Source organism: Manis pentadactyla, chromosome 10, assembly GCF_030020395.1.
Source record: "Manis pentadactyla isolate mManPen7 chromosome 10, mManPen7.hap1, whole genome shotgun sequence".
Classification (NCBI taxonomy): Eukaryota; Metazoa; Chordata; class Mammalia; order Pholidota; family Manidae; genus Manis; species Manis pentadactyla.
Genome location: NC_080028.1, coordinates 92,279,596 through 92,301,514, shown reverse-complemented (window position 1 = coordinate 92,301,514; position 21,919 = coordinate 92,279,596).

Genomic DNA, 21,919 nt, shown 5'->3' with positions numbered 1-21,919 from the left:
CCATTGTCATCACAACCTATTTTTACAGATGAGGAAAGAATTTCAGAGAGGTTAAGTGGGCGACTTGTCCAATGTCTTAGAGCTGGTAAGCAGGCAAGCAGTGACTGTAATCCAGGGCTGTCTTATCATTATTTGACAACATAGACTTTATTAGCTGATGTGACATTCCACGTGAAGATGAGGGGCTCCAGGCTCTGTAAGTTCCAGAGAACCCTGCTCCCCAATCTCTGCAAGTTCTTGAACTCAAGCCCTACATTCTAGCTGTCACTTGAACAGCCAGAGGGCACCTTAAGTCATACATCATACAACTAAGTTCAGGCTAATAGGATGTGAATGGAAGTACATCCAACCTACAGCAGTTTGCCCTGAAATTCCTCAGTTTCCCTGTTCTATGGCTAAATGCAGATGTGAAAATGCAGCAACTTCAAACCAAGAATGAAGATAAGGACCTGGATCTTGCTGGACCTCATGGTGCAGATCCTGCCTGCCCTTCCTCGGCTGTGATGTAGGCGAGAAATACACTCCTGTCTGGTTGAAGTGACAGCATTTTAGGGCTTTCTTTGTGCAGCGGCTTACTCGGTCTGCTTTAACCACCCTTCCCTTGCCTTTGGTGAAGGCTTCATTCAAACCTAAACCCGATGATCACCTTTGACATGACCCCTCTCTCTACCTTTGACCTGCCCAGATGATGTCGAGGCATTAGAGCACTAGATACACACTCAGAAGATGGAAACATCCAGAAAGTGAAATGATTCCCATCTCAGTGCACAGAAGGGAACCCAGATGTGTTGAGCCCTTTACTAATTCCAGACACATTAACAAACTTTATGACTGATCACGTTACTTCAATATTTCTCTCCCATGACCTTTGGATGGAGGGTCACACTTGGCTCTCTCAAAGCCTTCTTGAATAAGGCAAGATGGAGCTGACACATCGCACTGGTGAAGGAGAGCACGGATTGCTTACTTTAACACGTGAGGCCCCTCAAGCCAGCCTGTGCCTGCCCCTCTCCCTCTGCTGCCACCTCCCATTGCTCTTGCTTTTCCAGCTCTTGGGGCAGCCTTAGCCCTTGACAGGCATCTCTACCTGCGGTGCCACGGCATCTGGTCTACCAGAAGGCTCCAGGTCATCCTTTGAGGCAAACTCAGCACCTTTCCTCCATGCACTGTCTCCGCCCTCCAGCACAGCTGATTTTGCCCCATGTTAGCTGACTCTAGTATGTGGACTGTACCACACAGGTCAGTCACTGTGCCCTTTCATAATCCATCCCATGAGACAATATGGGCTTTCCCAAGGCAAAAGCCTCATCTTATTCATTGCTCTGTGTGGGTCCCCGCCCAGTTCCTAGCACCTGGAAGGGTCTCACTGAATACTGAATGAAATTGAAATCCTAGTAACAATCCTGGGGGGTCCATATGATTATTCCTGTTTATAATAAGATTTGATTCAGAAGACATTCTGACTTTCCCAGGACAAAGGTGTTTAGTATGTACCAGAATTGGGTTTTGAACATAGATCTGTCTGTTGCCCAAATCCATGCTTTTTTTTTATCGCCTTAAACTGTCTTTGATATCCCTACCAAGTAGAGAGTGATTTCCTTTCAGAAAGAGGGATTTTCTGGATTAAGGGTGTCTAGACATCTCTCTCATCTTAATGCGGATTTATTCAGAGCAAAGCAGAATCTCCCTGATGCGCAGGGTGCACTGAAATAAAAAGCCGTGGCTGTCACTCCCAGCGCCCCCCGTCCGCACAGTCCCTCGGGCGCGCGGTCCTCGCCGGCCCTGGGAATGGCCCTGAGTGTGTCTGTCCTCGCTTCCCTCTTTGCCTCCCCTCCTCCCTCCCTCCTTCCCACCCCCCTCACTCATTCTCTCCCTTTTTAACGACAGAGCCCAGAGCTGGGCTTCCCCTTCTGCAGCTCCAACCCAGGGAAGGTGGATTTATTTGGGGCCATTGGTTGCAGAGAGCATCTCTTGCTGTGGCCTCCATTTTGGCGGCTGAGCAAATGGCATCTGAACTGTATCCGAGGCAATAGCAGGTGGGGCCCGCAGGCTAGCACAGCTTCCATCAGCCTTGGAGTTGGTGGTCCTGGAAATCAGGAATGAATTTCTCTTCCAGGTCTGACTTTCCTTTTCTCATCAGATATTGATTTAAATTTGCTCAGGGTCCTGTCCATCCAGCCCCCCAGTGGTCCCTTTTGTTACTTTCTAAACCAGCCTACACAATAGTTTCTCAAAAGCTCTGCCTTCTCTTTCCACCCTCTGTCCCAGATTTCTCCCTGGACTGCAATGCTGACCACAGGACATCACCGAGGAGCTATGAGATGGAGCCTTCTGAGTGGTGAAGCAGCTCGGGGTTTCCCAGAAGACACCACCATGCAGAGGTACATGCACACTGTTAGTTATCCATCCCATGCGAAGCTTTGAGCTCTGTGAAGGCATGAACCTCATCTTATTCATTGTTTTGAGTGGGTCTCAGCACAGTTCCCAGTGCCTAGAAGGGTACCCCCAAATATGGATGTTAACTGTAACTACAGCTTCAATCCTATGAGGTCTATATGACTCCCCTACTCATGCTGGCCCTTGAACGGTGGCCTTTGGGGACATGAGGAAGCTGGAGCTTGTTCAAAATATATGTAGATCATAGTATTTAAAAAATTGTTCAGATGAATCATAGTGCTTCCTATGGGCCAAGCCCTGCACTAATGCTTTCTTGGTGACCCTCTCTCTAAATTCTCATAACAACACTTTGAGAAGATAAGTTACTTATCCTTTTTTTTTTTAATCAAGAAACTAAGGTTCAGAGAGGCTAAAAGTCTTCCTTGCTGCCAACGGGTAGCCAAGCTGAGACTTGAGCCTGGCTCTGCCCGATGCCAGGATGGTGCCCTCCGTACTGACTCATTCCACCCGCAGCCAGTGTTCCCACAGCCTTTGATGTGATTCCGTCGCTCTGGGCACCGAACTGAGTCCTCCCGGGAGGACTCACATCCAAGCAGGGGAAGCAGGGGCTTTGAAAGAATGTGCTGTTGTGAAATTTATTCTGATGCCAAAAGGGGGTTTTGAGAGGGATTTAAAGTGTAATTGCACGAGCTCTTAGGCTGCACTGATAAGCCTGACTGTGAACTGTAACATATGCAGCCTGTAATGAATAAGAGAGAGATTTATTAGAGTATGCCATATTTCGTTAAGTACTTTACATGGAAGACGAGTATTTCACTTGCACATATTACATTTTCAATGGGTCTCAACCATTTTCAATCCATTATTTTTAACTCCTTGCATTATATTGATGGTAAATTAATTACCACAATTACAAGTCAAAAACCCATATTGTCCAATTATAATTTAATTCATTTTAGCTCCTCTCTTTGAGTTTGGATAAAAAGCTAAGGCAGTTTAGAAAATGCTGTAATTTCCTCTGGAATCTTGTCATGGTGTTTCTTGTTTCTGTGGCGATTTGAAGATAGGATGAGGACCCAGCAAGGGGTCTGACTGGCTCTCCAGGTGACTCCCCGCAGGGTAATCAGCCAGCCTGGGTTCAAATCTAGGATTTAATAATCTGCTAGTTGTAATTTTGGGCAGGTCACTTAGTCTCTCTGCACCTCCATTTCCTCACCTGTGAAGTGGGCTAGTGACAGAATCCCTACTTCACGGGCTATTCTGAGGATTAAATGAGTTAGTGCTGTTAGCCCTCCTGGAACAAGAGGTGAGCCCTGAATAAATATTGGCTGTAATTTTCATCAAAATGCTCTAGGGGAAGAACAGCAGGTGGGTTTAACTCCTGAGCCGACTCCAGTCCATGAGTGGGGCTTTTCAGGAGTTCCGTGTGAAGGCTGACCCAGAGGCCTGGGCGAGCTCACCGCAGAGAGTAAAGGATCAGTGAGAGATGTCTGACACGTGCACAGCTGTTGGGAGAGATGACAGGGGCGCGCAGCTCTGTTAGGGCTGGGGTAGCGCTAGTTTTAATCCCTCCTCCATCCCCGTATCCAGCACAGCGCGTCGCCCTGCGAGCTCGGTTGTGATACAGGGCTGAGCCCTGGCATCTGGCGGTGCCCGAGGCCAGCCATGCCCTTGGACTCCTGTCCTGGAGCCTCCAAGTCTCCTGGCTCTGCTTTAATCAGTTAGGGTGGTGTTTTCCATCTCAGGAAACAAACGGTTCTTATTTTAATTTTAATTTTTTTGTAGTTTTCATGCCTATTTTATTTAGTTCGACTTAATTGCAAAAGTACCATGCTCGTGATATAAACATTCTTACAAATGCCTGTGATCTGCAGCAACATGGATGAACCCTGAGGACATTATGTTAAGTGAAATAAGCTACTCACAGAAAGACAAATACAGCAGGATTCCACCTGTAGGAAGTGCCTGGAGGAGTCAGAAAGCAGAATGGCGGTGGCCGAGGCCTGGTGGGGTGGGGGGGAGGGGCTAGCCTTTAGCGGATATGGAGTTGCAGTTTGGGAAGATGGAAAGAATTCTGGAGAAAGATGGTGAGACGGTTGCACAACAATGTGATTGTACCTAATGCCACTGAACCGTGCACTAAAAATGGTTAAGATGGTGCATTTTATGTTATGCATACTTTACTACAAACATATTCATGGACAAAGATAATTTAACAGCAAGGGGATGCAGTGTAAGGACTCAGGTCTGGCTCCACTCTCTGTGGGCTAACCTAGTTCAGGCTCCCCAGGTCTGGGAATAATCTCTGATCCTCTCGCTTTTTTCCAGCATTCCACATTGTATTCTGGGTTCCCTCTTCTCTCACGTTGTTCCTTCTGCTGGAATTCCTCTTTCCTTCCTCACCTGCTAGGATCCCACACACCCTCCGGCTTGGCTCTATTGCAGTATGGTGTGTTCTGCCCGCGTTAAGCATTCCCGTGGGGTGGGTGGGTGGTGCTCTGTGTGCAAGGCTGTTTCCTGCCCCCGAGTGTCCCCACTGCCCCTGAGTGTCTTATTTGTCCCTGCAGCTCTCGGGTCTAACACAGAGCAGACATTGATGGGCCTGGAGACACCAGGCCACTTGCAGAGAGCTTGGGTGGTGCCCATCAGGGGCTTCCTGATTGCAGGGAGCAGGGATTTCCTGAACGGCCCCTCCTTCTCTTCTCTCCAGGACAGGGTTTGTTGAGATTCCTGGGTGTGCACACTGGTGGACTGGGTCATCTCCCTGCAGTTGGACACTAATGAGGACCGCCAGGCTGCCTGAGCAGCTCTGCTCTGGGCTGGGTTCTTAATCTCCCCATTATACCTGGCTCAGCCTGGCGAGGACACAGGACGCCCTGGCTGGGGGCCAGGAAGACTGTCAGCAGTGAGACCACCTGGGAATGGAATTAAATCACATGCTTAGTTTTCCCATCTCTTCTTCCCCTGAGGTCACTAGCAGATGGAGAATGCTTTCATTGTTTCCCTTTTCCTCTTTTTTGGCAGGAGGCTGCTTTCTCACTAGACCCCCAACTAAGATGGAGTGCGAGAAAAACCGAAAAGTAGAGAGAATGGGAAGCAGAGAAAATGTGAGACCGAGAGAGAGAGAACTTGAGAGCAGGGATCAATAGGATGTTGATATTCTGGGCTAGGAAAAGAAAAGGATTTATGGGAGAGACATCCAGGGCCAATGGGATCACAATATATGTTGACTTTAAAGAAACAACTTGCATTATCCTATCCTGGGATGAGAGGGACGGATCTGTTGTCCCACCGTGGGCTCTATCTCCCAGTCCCACCCATCCCTTGAAGTTCTCACTAACTGAAGCATTTCATCTGCCGTAATGCGATTTTCCTCTATGCGTCGGCTTAATTGGTGGTGTGTCAAGGAACAAAGCAAATATTTGAGCAGCTCGAATGCTGCTCTTATGATGAGACGTAACATCTTTCCTGGTCTGCCTCTGAACTACAGTACACAGGCCGGGGAGTCAGTTTGCTTTGGGATCAGTACATGTGGTCTCTGTTGGCAGGGAACTTGAGGTTTCCTTTTGGAAATGGGAGGATTTGGGACAGCTCTCAATTCCTGGCTCAGTTTAACATGGAACTAGGCAGTGGTTTTGTCCCCAGGTTGATTGTTTTCCAGCTCAGGAATGATGAAGACTTTCCTGATGTCAACCAGCTCAGTGTTAATCATGCAGAAACACCAGAATCTAAATCATTCCCACTGCTGGGGGTGCTTCCTCTGCTGGGCAGCTCTTAGGCATCCTGTGAAATCCAGGAGAATGGATGCCTATGTTGAAAACCTCCCTGCACTGTCAGGTGCAGAGAGCTTCTGTCCTCGGCACTTTCTTGGTTCTCACACTCTGACTGCGGTGTCTTGGAGGTGGCGTTAGTGTTGAGGTGCATTGTGTTACATTTTATCTATCTTCTGGTTGTTGCATATTTTGGGTCTCTTTGGTTGCAAATAGGAAGAAACCACTTGAGTTCTATTAAGACCTAAAGGAAAATGTATTACAGGGACATATAGGTGCTCTCAGAGTGCAGGGAAGGAATTCAATCAGCTCTTAAGAAGAGACCAAGAAAAGAATCAAGCAGCAATCAAGACTGGATTTCTCTACATCTTGCTTTCGTTGTGTTTCTATTTTCTTCTTCTTGCTCTCTTTGCCAATTGGCTTATGTGCTTCCCCATCCCCATGACAAGTGGGAGGTTGGCCCCCTGCCACTGCTTCAGAGTCCAGGCGGCTCTGGCCATGGGTCAAGGCCACTGAGTCTGTTCTGATTCCCTGGGGCTGCCATAACAAAATACCACAATTTGGGTGCCTTCAAACAACAGAACTGTACTGTTTCACAGTTCTGGAGGCTGGAAGTCCAAAATCAAGATGCTGGCAGGGCCACATTTCCTCTGAAGGCTCTTGGGGTGAATCCTTCCTTGCCTCTCTCAGCTTCTGGTGTTTATCAGCTGTCCCCAGCATCATGTGGCTCACAGACATGTCCCTCCAGTCACACAGCCCTCTTCCCGTGCTTTTCTTCACTTCCTCTTCCCTCTGTGCCTGTCACATTAAAATAAAAAATTTCCTATTTTAATAAGGACACCCATCTTAGTGGATTAGGGCACACCCCATGACCTCATTTAATTGGATTGCCTTTGTAAAGACCTTATTTCCAAAAAAAGGCCACATTCTGAAGTCCTGGCATTTAAGACTTCAACATATCTATTTTTGGGGAAACAATTCTAGCCACAACAGAGTCCAGTTGTGGCTGCCTTTCCGGAGCAGCCCACTGGCTGGGCAGACACAATGCCTGTTATATGGTCTGTGTGCTGAGGCTGCTGCTACACACAGTGGAGTTCCCACCGGTCCTTGATGGGGTCAGGATGACATCTGATGCGGCTTTGCCTGGGAAACAGCGTGTGCTTAATAAGAGCTTGCATTGATTAAACGCTTACAGTGAGCCGTGTATATTCTTAGCCAGTTACACTATTAATTTATTTAATCTTCAGGTCAGCTCTGAGATATACTACGTTTCCCCCCATTTTACAGAAGAGGAATCAGGTTCAAGAGGCTTACCTAGGATTTTAAGCAAGAGCGTGTGGTACGGAGTCCACAAGACTGAGGGTCTCACCCACTGGCTCTGGATGCTGGATAACTTCCTCCTCCACTGGCCAGGACATTCTGGTACCAGGGCCTTCGTGCCCTTACTAAAGCTTGTCACGGACTTGGACAGCATGCCTGGACCAGCCCCTAGGGCTACATGAGCTTTGCCACCTCTGGCTCCACTCTCTGTGCTGACTGACCGCTGATCTCATTGCCTACTTGGCTTGTGGTTCTCCCTCCTCTTAGGTCTGTGCCTTAGCAGATTATTTAATCTCTCTTTACTGGTTGGAGTTCAGTCTTGGAAGCAGAAATAAATACAGTTGGAATAAGGAATAAATTAGACATCAGATCTAGAAGAGGAGTTGCAGGACCTGAGAATTCACTGCCTGGCTTTATGAAGGCCTGGCGAGGAGGAGGCCAGGGGCTGACATGTGACAGCTAAGGGGAGCTCATACAGAGGTTTACAGAATGTTACCACATCTGTGGGTCTGTAGCCAAACAACTGGTGGTGGCTGGGTCACTATTGGCCAGAGGGTCAGCATTTTGAAGGAGGAATTGGATGTGGAAAGGAGGAAAGGAAGAGTAAGCTAGAACGCATTGGACATCTCTGTTTCTGTCTGACACCACGCCCGGCCCCGAGCTCCTTCTGGGGCCCCTTGCTTCCCTTCTGACCTCCCCCACCCACATCTTGTACAACTTCCTTGTGTGGCTGTATCTAACTCAGAATCCTGCAGGGAAACGGAAACATAATAAACATAATGGACGATAGAATGATCCAGCAAACTGTTTGAACATTATTTCCTTATCTGTGGAAGAGGGATATTAATGGAGAGCTGTTCTGCGTATTACGTGAGATAATACATGTAAGGCACACAACAACAGTGCCCCATGTTTGTGGTGGGATTTCTCTGCCCACCTTTCTGGATTGCTCCCATCCAAGGATACGTTAGCAAAGGACGAACTTTTACAGGGTAACTAATCTGAGTATTTTCTTTCCTAAAGACATTAACCCTGGAGGCCTAACCAGAAGATCTCTTCTCTGAGGTTCTTCTTTCTCTCCCTCTCCCCTTTTCAAATGCTCTCCCCTCTCAATCAAGCAGAGCAGAAAGGGTGACATCCACAGCAGATGAGGAAATGGGAAATTCAGAAAATGGGAGAAGAAAGAAGGAAGAAAAGCACGGGGGGCTGTGGTGCATGGAGGGTTCTTTCTGCTGTCTGAGGTGTGGCCACTCAAAGCACCCCATGAGTCTAGGGCTACGGCTCCGTGTGTGTGGCGGAGGGGCCTGGGAACAACCAGCACCCGGCTGATCCCTCACTGCACAAGGACTCTGAATTGGATCTCATCGCTTGAACCTGCAGTGAGAACGGATGAAACTGACTGATCTTTCTTCCAAATTCGCACATTTGTTTGTTTGTGAGGGAGGTGTCCTGCCCTCCACACCCCTCTCCTTCCCTTCAGCCCAGACCATGAACAAATGCTGGACCCTGGACACCTGATTCTTCCAGTGTGAAGACAGGGATGTGGGCACAGCCACCAAAGAGGCAGCTGACAGCAATGCTGGGCTCTGCTGCCCACCCACAGGCCCTCCACGTGGGTAATCCCCGGGCCTTGGGTGACATTCACTCTGTGACTCTTCTCTCAGGTTCCTAATGTATGTAGTACAGTTCCTGTACAGACAGAGGTTTGATAAATGGCAGCAGCCGGTGACCTTCCTGCCAGTCCTTTGCTGAGGTCAGGAAAGAATAATGTCGGACAGATGCAAATGGGACTTTGCTGCATGACCTGGGCCTACAGAGGAAGTGCGTTCTGGCCAATACAGTAGGAGCTGCTGGCGTATTTTCACTGTCATATCCTAATTGCATTCACCAGAGATGGGAGGTTCTCCTTGCTCCAAGAGCCTCATGAAATCCTCCTCCTGGGAGAGTCAAAAGGCCTTTGAGAGGTAGACAGTGTTGTACTCAACACAGGTAATAGCTTTCAGCCTGAAGTATTTCAAGGGTTTGGCGTCCTCTCAGAGAAGACCTCAAAGATGTGTCACATAAAGAAAATCTTTCATAAAGTCTGTGAAATCCTCAGGGCTTTCAATGGGGTTCAAGAGGCTGAGAGATGGCTGTTGTGCACATGCACATGCGTGTGTGTGTGTGTGTGTGTGTGTGTGTGTGACACAGAGAGAGAGACAGAGGGCAAGAGAGAGAATATGAGCATGCCATGTTGGCTGCTCCTGAAATCTTGGGTACTGTCACTCATGTAAGTTAAAACAAAAACAGAAAAGTAAGTCTAGAACTTTTTCTTTTTTCAGACAAACTCAGATCCAAATGAACACTTTCAACGAATGTGTGGTGGTCTCTAGCAAAGATCTCTTTAAAATGCTAAAGGTTTTGAAAACCTGGTACAAACATACATACAGACAAAATAGTCATGTGTTTAATGTTGAAGATTAATGAAAAATAGAATTCAAAAGGAAGAGCATTCCTGGATTGTTTCTGCAGGAATAAGGATTCTGATTCTCAATGATTCTCCCTCTAACTGCTGAATTCACTCACTTAACCACTTATTCATTCCATATTCAGGTATCTGTTAGCATAATCAGTCTCCAATAACTTGAGTATGTATAAAAGTCGTCAAGCAGTATCCTCAATGAGATAAGTACCTCATTCCCTAATATTCAGCCTATCTTTTTGTGGCCAAATGGACTTGGGGTCAGAAAACACGTACTTACAGAGTATCTTCCGAGGGTGGCCCCAACCTGGGCACAGAGACGAGATGTACATATAAATAAGACTTAAGACATAGTCTGCTTTCTAGAAGCTAAGGAGTAAGATAGAGGAGTTAGAAGGCCTATTTGTGGAGTGCTGTGCAGAGGAACCATCTGAGAAGTGGCCCCAGAAGAGGACAGCAATGTCATGCAGGACATTAGTAGAACCTTGCAGTTGATCACCATGCCTGACTCCTAGGAAAAAGTCACCCTAGACTGTGTGTTAGGAGGGGCGGTGGATGGAAGGAAGGAAGGCTTGGGGAAAGGGGGTATTGGAACCCCATCTGGAAGGAACGGCATGGTTTTGTTTTCCTTAGAAAAGTAACATTTCTGTGGTTAAGAAATGGTTCCTCAGGATACAAAAGGGTGCACAGAAATGAAGAGTGACTCCACCTACAGACTCAACTGACTTTCAGCCTTAAGCTCTCCTACTGGTTTCTGCCACAGCCCTGAATGAAATACTCTCAAAGTCATTTTGATCCATAAACTTAGATGGTCAATGCTGCTGCCCTTTTGTTCCCCCCACCCTCACATCACCTCAGCATTTGTGGGTTTTTAGGACTGACATTCTCTTCTGAAACCATAGAAAAGCCTTCTAGGCTTTGACTACAGGTTGATGAGAAAAACCAAGAACTCACAAACAGCATTTACAACAGTACGATTAGGTAACTATTAGTCACTGTAGAATTGAACAGCGTGCACATGTAACCCTACCATTAGGGTTGGCAGTTACTGTGATAAAAAGCCAAAATCAACATGGAATGGGAAAGGAGGATGGCAGGGTCTAATCTGCTTCCAAGGTCTTATGAACTGCACAGTGCTCAACAGCGGCACACACACCACGAGGGAATAACTGTGATTATTTAAGAGAGATACAAAAATATTAATTTTTTTCTTTCAATTTATCTGAATTAGCTTTTCAAATGGCTGCTGAAATGTTAGGGCATAAATAGTTATTAAGGTTTGAACCTAACCAAACAGGACTGTTAGGTATTCCTTTTGGATGAGGGATGCTGTAAAAATAATTACTGAGTCGCTAAGATTGATGTGTACTGAGAAAGTCTGGGAAACTTTGATACAGCTTCTGTTCCAGAAAAATCCTTTTGGCTGCTGTATGGAGAACACCTGGGAGGGGCATGAGAGTGGAGGCAGGGATTCAGGAGACTGTGGAAGGAGACCCAGTGGGACGTACCATGCCATGAGCTAGGGAGGAGGCTGAAGAATGCAAAGAAATGGATGGACCCAAGCTTGCGCAGAGAAGGCTAACAGGACTCACTGCTGTGGAAGCCGAGCTGGGTGGGAGATGATGCCATTTGCTGAGATTATCTGAAGCTTTAGCTGGTTATTAGCAGGAGACCTCAATTCCTTGTTGTCTGTTGACAGAGGCCTGATTCCCAGCCACGTGCCTCTCTCTGTAGAGCTGCTTGAGTGTGCACACAACATAGCAACTGGCTTCTTCCAGGGTGACTGACCCAAGAGAGCATGAGGCTGAAGCCACAGTGCCTTTTAGGACCTGTCCTAGGAAGTGACACACTATGGGGTCTGCCTATGTTAATGGTCACGCAACCCCCTGATACAATGTGGGCAGGGACTACACAAAGGTGTGAACACCAGGCACTGGGGATCATTGGCAGACATCTTGGAAGCTGCATTTCACGTGCAGGTTGCTCTTTATGCCTCTGATTCTGGGCAAGCTACAATCTTCAAGGAGGTGAGTGCTTTGGGGAACAGGTAAGGAGTCAACTCACTGTATTATTCAGGATTCTCCAGGGAACTGAACCAATAGGAGACATGTATGTACATAAAGAGATTTATTATAATCAATAGGCTGACATGTTCCAAGACTTGCAGGATGAGTAGGTAAGCTAGAGCCCAGGAGAGTCAGAGGTGTAGTTTCAGGCTGAAGGACAGTAGGTTTGAGACCCAAGAAGAATCAATGTTTTAGTTCAAGTGTGAAAGCAGGAACAAGCAGATATCTCAGTTCAAAGGCACTCAGGCAGGGAGAATTTTCTTTTACTGGAAGTGGGTCAGTTTTGTTTCCTATGCAGGCCTTCAACTGATTGGACGAGGCCCACCCACATTAGGGAGGACAGTCTGCTTTACTCAGTCTACTCATTTCAACATCAGTTTCCTCCAAAAATATCCAGAATAATGTTTGAACCCATATCTTTGCATCTTATAACCCAGTCAAGTTGATGCATAAAATTAACCATCACACTCTTTCATGTGAATTTTGTTCTTAGCATAAGGAATATTCCCCTTTCATGCTGCAGTTTTCTTGCTGGGTGGATTCCCTTAGGATCAGCCAGTGCAGAGAACCTGCTGACCCACCTCAGGGCCCTGAGGCCCAGAACTGGAAAGGTCATTTTCTTAAGGAATTATGAATACCTGACTGGTGCTTATTGCTGTTTCAACAACCATCCCGAACAGTGGTTCTCCACCTTGGGTGGAAATTGGAAATTTCCAGGCAGCTTTAAACAATACTGCAGCTGCTGTCCTGTTCCCAGTGATTCTGAATTGATTGGTCTGGGGAGTGATTTGGGCTTTGGGACTCTTAAAAGCTCCTCAAAGCCTGAGATCACTGAACTGAGAGACAACCACTCAGAGCCTCTTCTTCCGTGGGCAAGAGGATTTTCCATTCCCGGGAACACAGACCTGCAGAGTGCTGCTGCCTCCGGAGCCTCAGTGTCGGAGTCTGTGTGCCGCCCCGCCTCATCTGAGGGGCTCCCTTTTAGCTCTTGAATGGCACTTCTGAAAACCAGCCAGTTGAGCACAAAACATAAATTAGAATCTGTTCCTCCTTGTACTCAAGTTTTATTTTTCTACCCTTAGCTTGAAAGAGATCAGTTCTACATCCCTTTTAGACTATACTGACTCAGTTAAATGCAATCTTGACTGAAGCAAAATTGCTTAATTAGACAATAATATCAGTGAAATTGACCATTATATCTGGTTATTGACTTTTCAGATGGCCTGTATTACCATTTATATTCTTGCCAGTTGGGTTTTTAAGCAGGAAAATAATTTTTTGAGAGATTGTTCTTAGAAGCTATTTTTAATAGCCTAATGGCTTTTTAATTTTTAAGTCATTTATATTCCTCAGCCAGAGCCAAGAAAGGACTCAGATTGACTCTCCCTGCATGGCTGTTCCTTCCTCTTCAGTTATTAACTGGTTTTACTTGGATATCAAGCCACGGGATGCAGGATTCTCCCCTCCCCCTTTTATAATTTCAGAAGGGCTACATCACGAAGGAAATGAACTTTGGGCTGAAAGTCGTAAAAATAGTATTTAAAAAGTTGCTGTTTATTGACTGGCCACTCTGTGCCAAGCAGTTTATATAGATTGTCCCTAATCCTCTTGATAATCCTAGAACATAGGTATCTATGTGTCATTCTTTAGCAGACTTGGAAATGTGGGCTCAGGTACCAAGAATGTCATCCTCATCATCACGGCCGATGCATGTTGGCAGATAGGCCATTGTGAATACTGTAGTCTCTACATAACTTCGAAGAGTGCTCCTTTTTATTCTCAGAATTACCTCAATTTGGTCAATAGATTAAATCACCACTATGCCTGTGGGATACTTGCCTGGTGCCAGGCTCTGTGCTGAGCATTTCACGTACACGAATGATGCAAACCTCACAACAGTCAATGGCCTTTTTATTGTTCTTCCTTTACAGATGATGGAATGGAGGTACGGGGAGGTCAAGGTCAAGGTCAAGTCACTCGCAAAGTTCCCAGAGCTAATAAACGATTGAGCCAGGCTTTGAGCCCGGGCAGCCTCTCTCATATCTCATTCTGTTTCCATTACACAAAGTTGAATATCAATCAATAGCACAATTTCAAAGATCCAGACCAAGGAGAAAGTTCCATGAGACTGGTTATTGGGTGAAAATAGCAACAACGCTATTATAACCACAGGAACATTGAATTGTTTTGTTGTGGTGGAACTCTGTTATCATGAATAAGCTGCAGGAAATCACATTTTCTGTTGTTAGGATCTGTAGAGGGAATTCAGACTCTTTATATTGAATTAGCAAGAAGAACTCGTGCTTTGAAAGCTATGGGACAGCTGGACAAGACATGCATAAATTTTTTTACTTCCTAGAAGCTTAATCAGACAACCTTGATGATTGCCAAGAGCCACAATTATTCCTGGGACCTCAGGCTGCCTTAATACTAATACAGCATCTGAAACAAGGGTGGCTGAGGTTTCTGGATTCTCTGCACAGCCACACGTAATTAGAATGCTGTAAAAGAACCATGGATGGAGAGAAGTGTGTTTGGATGTGAATAAAAGCCATGTCCTCCAAGGAAAGCTTGGGGAATTTGTGGCTGTTTGGTCAGGTGAGGGGAAGACCTGGCCAGAGAGCAGAGAGTGCACTCAAGATTTGGAGGGAATATTATGTTAGACTTGTTCTGAGTGGCCTCAGAGATATAGCTGATGGAGAGATGGTAATTGCAGGGAACAGTGCCATCTCCATCTCTGAAATGCGTATGGCGGCATCTGGATGGTTTCTGGAGGAAGGAATAGAAGGATATCAGGCTGGATTGGGTGACATGTCATTTAGTTGTCTCTCATTGTAACCTGATTGTGACACTCTTCACCACCAGGAACTGTGAACATTAAACAGAAAACTTAGTCATTGGCTGGGGTCTTTAGGCCCTTGAGACCTAGAGAAGAGGCTCAGATCCCACTTTGCCCTGGGACTGTATGTACAAAGTCCTTGCCAAGATTTGTGCAAATTCCTGGAGGGCTTGCACTGTTTTGTTCTCCTTTGGTTGTGAGCTTCTCTTCCTTGATGGAGTGGCTGGGCCACTTGGCTGTCTTGCTGTTTCTTTTCTACATATAATTAGCTTGAATCAGTGGTAATATTGCCTAAACAGAGATTACCTGTTACTTGCAGAGGGGGTTTATGTGTGTGTTTTGGTCAAGGAAGGGCTGAATATGTGTTAGTAGACTTCAGAAGTCTTTCTTGCTTCTGCAAAAAAACCTCTAATTAAACATTAGGCATCTAATTTTTAGAATGTCATGACAACTCATGACAAAGGGAACTTTTTCTAACCTTTGATCATGGATTACTTCCTATTTTTCCTCCCTTTTTTCTATTTTTTATCCATTCTTTTTGGGAGCAAATTTCTTACATAATTACTTTGGCTGGCTCTCTCATTGGCTTGTTGTCTTCTGGTCAACAGGTTCTAAGTCAGTGGCTTTCAAATGTTTTGGCCATGAACCAAAGTAAGAAACACTTATTCTGTCATGACTCCAAACACTCATATGATACTTACTCTTATTACCTCTGGTGTGCTAGGTCTGATGTTGTCTATTCTATGCAAAGTTATGCTGTGTTTGCCTGTTTTATACTATCCAATCACATCCCATTCCATTTCATTTCTAAATTTTAATCAGGACTCACCAAATTGATTTCACAACCCAGTGATGTATCAGAACTTGAAATTTTCAGAGCACTATGCTTACTTTCTTAACTAAAGTGATTTCTCAAGCACCTTTCTGTTACTGTTTTGCTTATGTGAGCCCTAGAATGCAAATCTTTCAAAGCAAGGTCTTGCTTTTAAATCCCCACACTAATTAGCTCAGTCCTAAACACAGAGCAGGGTAAAGTAAATCCAGCATGATTGATCATTGGAATGATCTGAGACCTCTAGACTTCACTGAAATCTGAAAGTACCTTAGGACCAGAAGCACTAGGATAGGTGCCATCTGCAGTCCTTTAGAGGCTGGGTGGGAAGTCCTTTGTAGGTCATAATGTACTCCTCAAATTCTAGTTCATTCAAAAGGATTTGTTGACTGGATTTGTACTGGACCTTGTACCAGGCTTTCCTGCAGAAATGAGAAACAGGAGACATACTCTTGTCCTTAAGGAGTTAAGGGACTGACAAAAAGTGAATTTATAACACAATGTGATTAGTGTTGTGCCAGAGCATGACTGATGAGCAATGGGAAGGGGAGGCAGCACAGAGGAAGCTATTGGATTTGGTCTGGGAAGTCAAATAGGCATTGGTTAAAGGGAAGAGAATTTGAGGCAGAAGGAACAGCATGCACAAAGGCCATGAGACAAGAGTGGCATGTGTCTGAGGGGTGGAGATGAGTTCTATATGGCTGGAGAAAGGTTGTGATGCAATGTAGTGGGAGATGAAAGGGAGGCTGGAGCCATATTGTGAAGGGTTTTCAGCTCGGATGGGAAGCCATCCATTGGCTGTAAGCAGAGAATGCAGAGGACGGACTGAAGGTGGGGAGGCTCAGGGACAGAAGCTGGCCAGGAGACCTGGGAGCCTTACTGTGCACACTTGCACTGACTGGGCATCAACATTCAGCATGGCTATCTTCTTTGTGGTGTCATCAGATAGCTTCTGCCGTAGCCATCAGGGCTGTGCACTCTCACCCTTGAAAGTTTGATTGGCAGTTTCCTCGGAGGGCCTCAGCCAAGAGTGCAGGGCCCTGCCTAGTCTCTGTCAGTTCTCTGGGAGGGAGGAGGCCCTGAGGGCCTCTCTGGACCACCAGGAGACTCCTTGTAACGTTACGTAGGAGAGCAGGGAGGAGGTGCTTCATTTCACAACCCAGTGTCCACTTCATATTAAGACAAAGAAAACTATCTTTTCCCCCAGTAATTATTTTTTTTGTTTTTCATTTAACAGACATCGCTAACTGCTTATTCATGGAACTTGTTGGCTTGTCATAGTGAGTCTGTGGCCACTCTGATGTTCTCTGTCTTCTATCCTCCACATCCCTCACTTGTATTTATTACTTATCTCCATTTTTTCCCCTCTGGGCATTATTGTTATATTATTTTAAGATGCTTTGCAGACAAACAACAAAAGAGTGGGTGCAAATAATAAACAAGTAAGTAAATCCTAATATATAATATCGCACACCTCCATTTCTGTTTCTGTAAAATTAGTAAAGTTGGGGCTTGTTCCTGGCAAGATGGGGGGCACCCACGCATGCTCCGTATGTATTGAGAGAACCGTTCTGTGTTACCTGAGGCAGTAGCTTCAACTGCATTTGCCAAATACCAGAAATCAGCTTCAGATTGGGATTCATCCAAGCTACTCCCCTGGCTGTGGCTTGGACTGGAATTCAAGGATGTGCGGCAGCAGAGGCAGAGATTTCCTGAGGCCGGTGAGTAGTCAGAGCAACACATAGGCCCGGCCAGGGACGGTGAGTGCTGGACAGGTGCCTTGGACCGTCAGACAAGACTGATGGACTTTCCACCTAGGCTACTGGGTGGGCGGGGCCTTCCTCACAGGGACAGAGAAAGGGGGATAAGGAGCTTGGTGAAAGGAGCATGTATTAGTTTCTGGGGGCTGCTAAAACAAATATCCACAAACTAAGTGACTTCAATAATGGAGTTTATTCTTTTACAGTTCTGGAAGCTAGAAGTCTGAAATCAAGGCATCAGCAGGGCCACTGTGCCTCCGAAGGCCAGAGGGGCGAATCCCACCTGCCTCTGCCAGCTTCTGGTGGCCCCAAGTGCTCCCTGACTTGTGGCCACATCACTCCAGTCTCTGGGTCTGTGGTCACGTGGCCTCCTTCTACTCTGTGTCCTTCTAAACAACCTTCACCTCTTGTTTTTTTAAGGATATGAGTCATTGTTTTCAGGGCCCATCCAGATACCCAGTCTAAACACTTCCTCTTTAGATCCTTAACTACATCCTTTGCCACATAAGGTAATATTCATTCTTTTGCCATATAAGATGTTCTGAAATAAGGACATGGATAAACCTTTTTGGGGGGCCTACATTCCACCAAAATAGAGGGTAAGTCTGTGATCTTGCTGGCAAAATACCAATATAAGTTCAAGAATGCTGCAGATGGGGAACACAACCAATTAAACAATTTAAGCTCTGCATACAGTGTTTTGAGTGTACATTTTGTGTGGTTTTAGATCTGGTGATGACAATAGTCTGGTAAGGAAACCAACAAAGTCCTGGAGCTTTATTGCAGGTTCTGACAGCCTTTGCCATCTTTGAAATCACTCTGTATCAGTATGCATTCTTGAATTATAACTCATTAATTTGACTAAATTTATTGACCACCTTTATAACAATCTAACCAATTACATGTTTAAGCAATTCTATTTATTCTATTTTAAAAATGGGCTTCGTGTTTCATTCTTGTTCTTAGTTGTAACAGCTTGGACTTCTTAAGTTATTCAGTAGAGATCACAACTGGTCAAAACCCAGGCTCAAGAAGATCCTATTTGTTTTTGTGCAAAAGCTTCACTTCGTAAGTCACCCTAATTCCTTCTTTGATCATCTATTTGGTCAGAGATCTGTGGCTTGGCTAGTCAGGTGGTTTTTATTTAAATGTATTGTTTTTTTTTGATCAAACATTTTGTCTTTGTTTTCACTTCAACCATCCAGACTTTCAAAGCAAGAAGAGCCATATTTAACTGGCATTTCTTTAAAAAATAAAAAACAAATTATTGCACTGTATTTGCTTCTGATTTTTTTAAGGCCCTCCAATATACACACTGAAAGATCCTCAAACCACACTAGAGAAAGAAGATTGGATATTAAGATCTCTTTTTATGGGTGGAGAGACTAAGTAGTGGCAGAGCTGGGACTGGAATTCAGGTCTCCTAAATCCTAGGCCACGACCAGGATTCTTCTGCCATGCCATCTCAATCTCATATAAGATTCTGAGGGTTTGCAAATACCTTGGCTATTTGCAGGGGTGGACAAAGCAGAGAAATCAACTTTTTAAAAAACAGATTTTTTTGTTTGTTTTCAGGATCTTTCCATCTGGGACCTGTGTTAATTAATTGGCCACATCCACCTGCCCCTGATAAATCTGTTCTCCTGGCCCTGGCCTATCTCTTTTTAGGTGTGTGTGGGAGAAAGAGCACATGGGGGTGGGGAGGGAAGGGCTAGGGTGGTGGGAGTTAGGGGCCTGGGGGCTGGTGTGAAGTCTGGGTTCTGATGGGGCATGCTTCACCCTGCACAGGTCCATCTGGCTTGAATCCTTAGCTCCGTGCTGACTTGTAAGTGGAAATTTATGTCTTGCCTTTTCTGCTCTGTGCAACCCCTGTTTCTTACCTTGTGAATATTGATTGCGTTGAAACAGGGCTGTTGCCCCCAGCCTGGTCAAGGCACCACTGGATGCTGGCTTTACTGCCACTTGCATGAGACTGTATGTGGTTATGTATAGGAGGCTGGTTCCAACATGCAGCCGTTTTTGGAAAGAGATGCTTTGTCCAGAATAATTTATCGGAGACCCCTTTCTAACACAAAAACAAGAGTGGAGTGAACCCATTGAGTTGAAACAGCAATTCATCAGGACATCTTAACTTGGCATCTCTGGGTCCCATTCTGTCTTCTTTCACATGCTGAGTTTTCGTGTAATGAAATAAATCGTTTTTTTTTTTTTTTTGGTTTTATTGTTTTGGGAGAAGGTAGGTTTCCTCAGGCAATGTTCTGAATTCCCAATAAGAAAGATTGAATCACATGATTTATTTTGATGAAACAAACGCTAAACAGATAATCTGATAGGTACGTAGGAGGATTTACTTGACATCATGGTACGAATTCTACATCGGAGAACCTTCAAAAGCAAATCTTAAAAAAAAATACATTTAAAAATAAGCAAATATATTTTTAAGAGTCCTTTCTGCTTTTCTAATTTAGAAATAAAAAACATTAAGAAAATATATAAACAACTGAACAAATAATAATTCATCTACTACCTGTATAGTATGTAATGAATGCACATAAATAATGTTTAAAAAACAGAAGACAAATTTGAGGTCCCATCTGTACACCCCCTAATATAACATTCCTCTTTCTCCAGAAACAAACGTTATCATATCTTGCAGGGAATGCTCGCACTTCATGCTTACCCATAGACTGTATATGGATTGATTTTATCCATTTTTTAAATCTACGCAAATATTATTAAAATATACAATGAATATATATATTTTTTACTCATGGTTTGTTTTTTGGTAGCTAGCTCTGTTAATTCATTTATCATTTGAGTTTTGGTAGTCATCCATATTAACATATGTCAATTTAGTTAATTCATTTGAACAGTTTTAGTAGTAATATGCAGTGTCTGGATATGCCAAAATTTATCTAGAGATCTTACATGTTTGATGAACATTCAGATTCTAATTTATTTCTATGATTAACAAGGTTGCTAAAAAAAAATCCATGAGTGCTCATGGGAAAATTCCTCTAGTATAATTCTGGAAGTAAATTACTAAATTTAAATTTTATTAGACATTGTCAAATTTCTCTCCCAAGGGGCTGTATTATATGGTAACTCCACCAGCAAGGTTTAGTTTCCACTTACCATTTTACTACATTGTCACCAGTGGTTGATATTATGTAACTTTATGCCTAGTCACTAGTGAGGACAAGGATGAGTACAGCTTCATACACAGGCTGCTTATTCAGGGTCATTCCTCTTTGTTAATTGCATTTTCTTATGCTTTGCCTTTTTTTGTGTTTGCTTTGTTTATCTTTTTCTTGATGCTTTGTAGAAAATCTTGATATTAATTTTCATGGGTTATATGGATTGCAAACATTTTCTTCCAATCCATTGCTTTTAATTTTACCCAAGGTATCTTTTATTACTCAAGAAACTTGAATTTTGATCTATTTAAACTATGAATTTTTTGATTAAAAAAGTTTGTAGAAAAATTTCTCAACTGTAGGTCATAACATTAGTTTCATTTTGGGAGATTGCTTCAGCTCTATCTTCCATTTCACTAATTCTCTTTTTGGCTATCTCAATCTTTTGTTTAACTTAGTACTGAGTATTTTTCCCCCCAGTCACTGTATTTTTGAAAATTTCTATAATTTTTATTTATTTCTTCTTCAAATCTTCCTTTCGTTTCCACTATGTCCTTTTCATGCTTGACAGACTAGATTCCTTTCTTTACATACAACATTAAGTAAACTAATTTCAAAGTCTTACTCATATTGATCGATTTGTGATTCCTTGGGTATGGCTATTTATTGTGTTTTCTGATGATCTTCTAGAGCCTTAGGCTTCTTGAAGAGTTGTCTGGACCATGTCTTCAGCAGGAACTGAAGACTTTTTCACACATGTCCTGGCTTGCTGTATTTCCTATGGGAATTTTCATAGTTGCTTCTTTTGGGACACAAAGGAAATCTCAGGACTGAATTTTTATGTTTACCTCTTGGTTCAAGGATTTGCATCATGTAGGAAGTTTAAGAGTGCTGGTCTCATAATCTCAGGTGTAGTTTGGGGATTATATTTCTTAAGGGCCATGGGGTTGGGCCAGTGAGTAGTTTTTCTAATTCTACTTCAAAGGACAGGAAAGACATTTACTGGAACTGGCTCCTGTTAAGGGGCTCAGATCCAGCTCTTATGCCAATCAAGGAGAACTGGCCTCAATAACAGCTTCCATGGAGGCATTAAAATCTCAACCTGCAAGACACATATCTGGTTTAGTTACTCTTATGGCCATACAGTTTCAATTCATGCTCACTCTAATGTTTGTGGCACCTGGAGCTCCTCATTTTTGCGTTTGAGCTTTATTATGTATTTTGAATTCTTAAAAACCATATGCATTTTGTAGTATTTCTATGTGTTTTGAGAGGAAGAGGGCTTCATATGAACAGTGCGCAGTTTGACCTGGAATCTCTCCTACTTCTTTATTGGC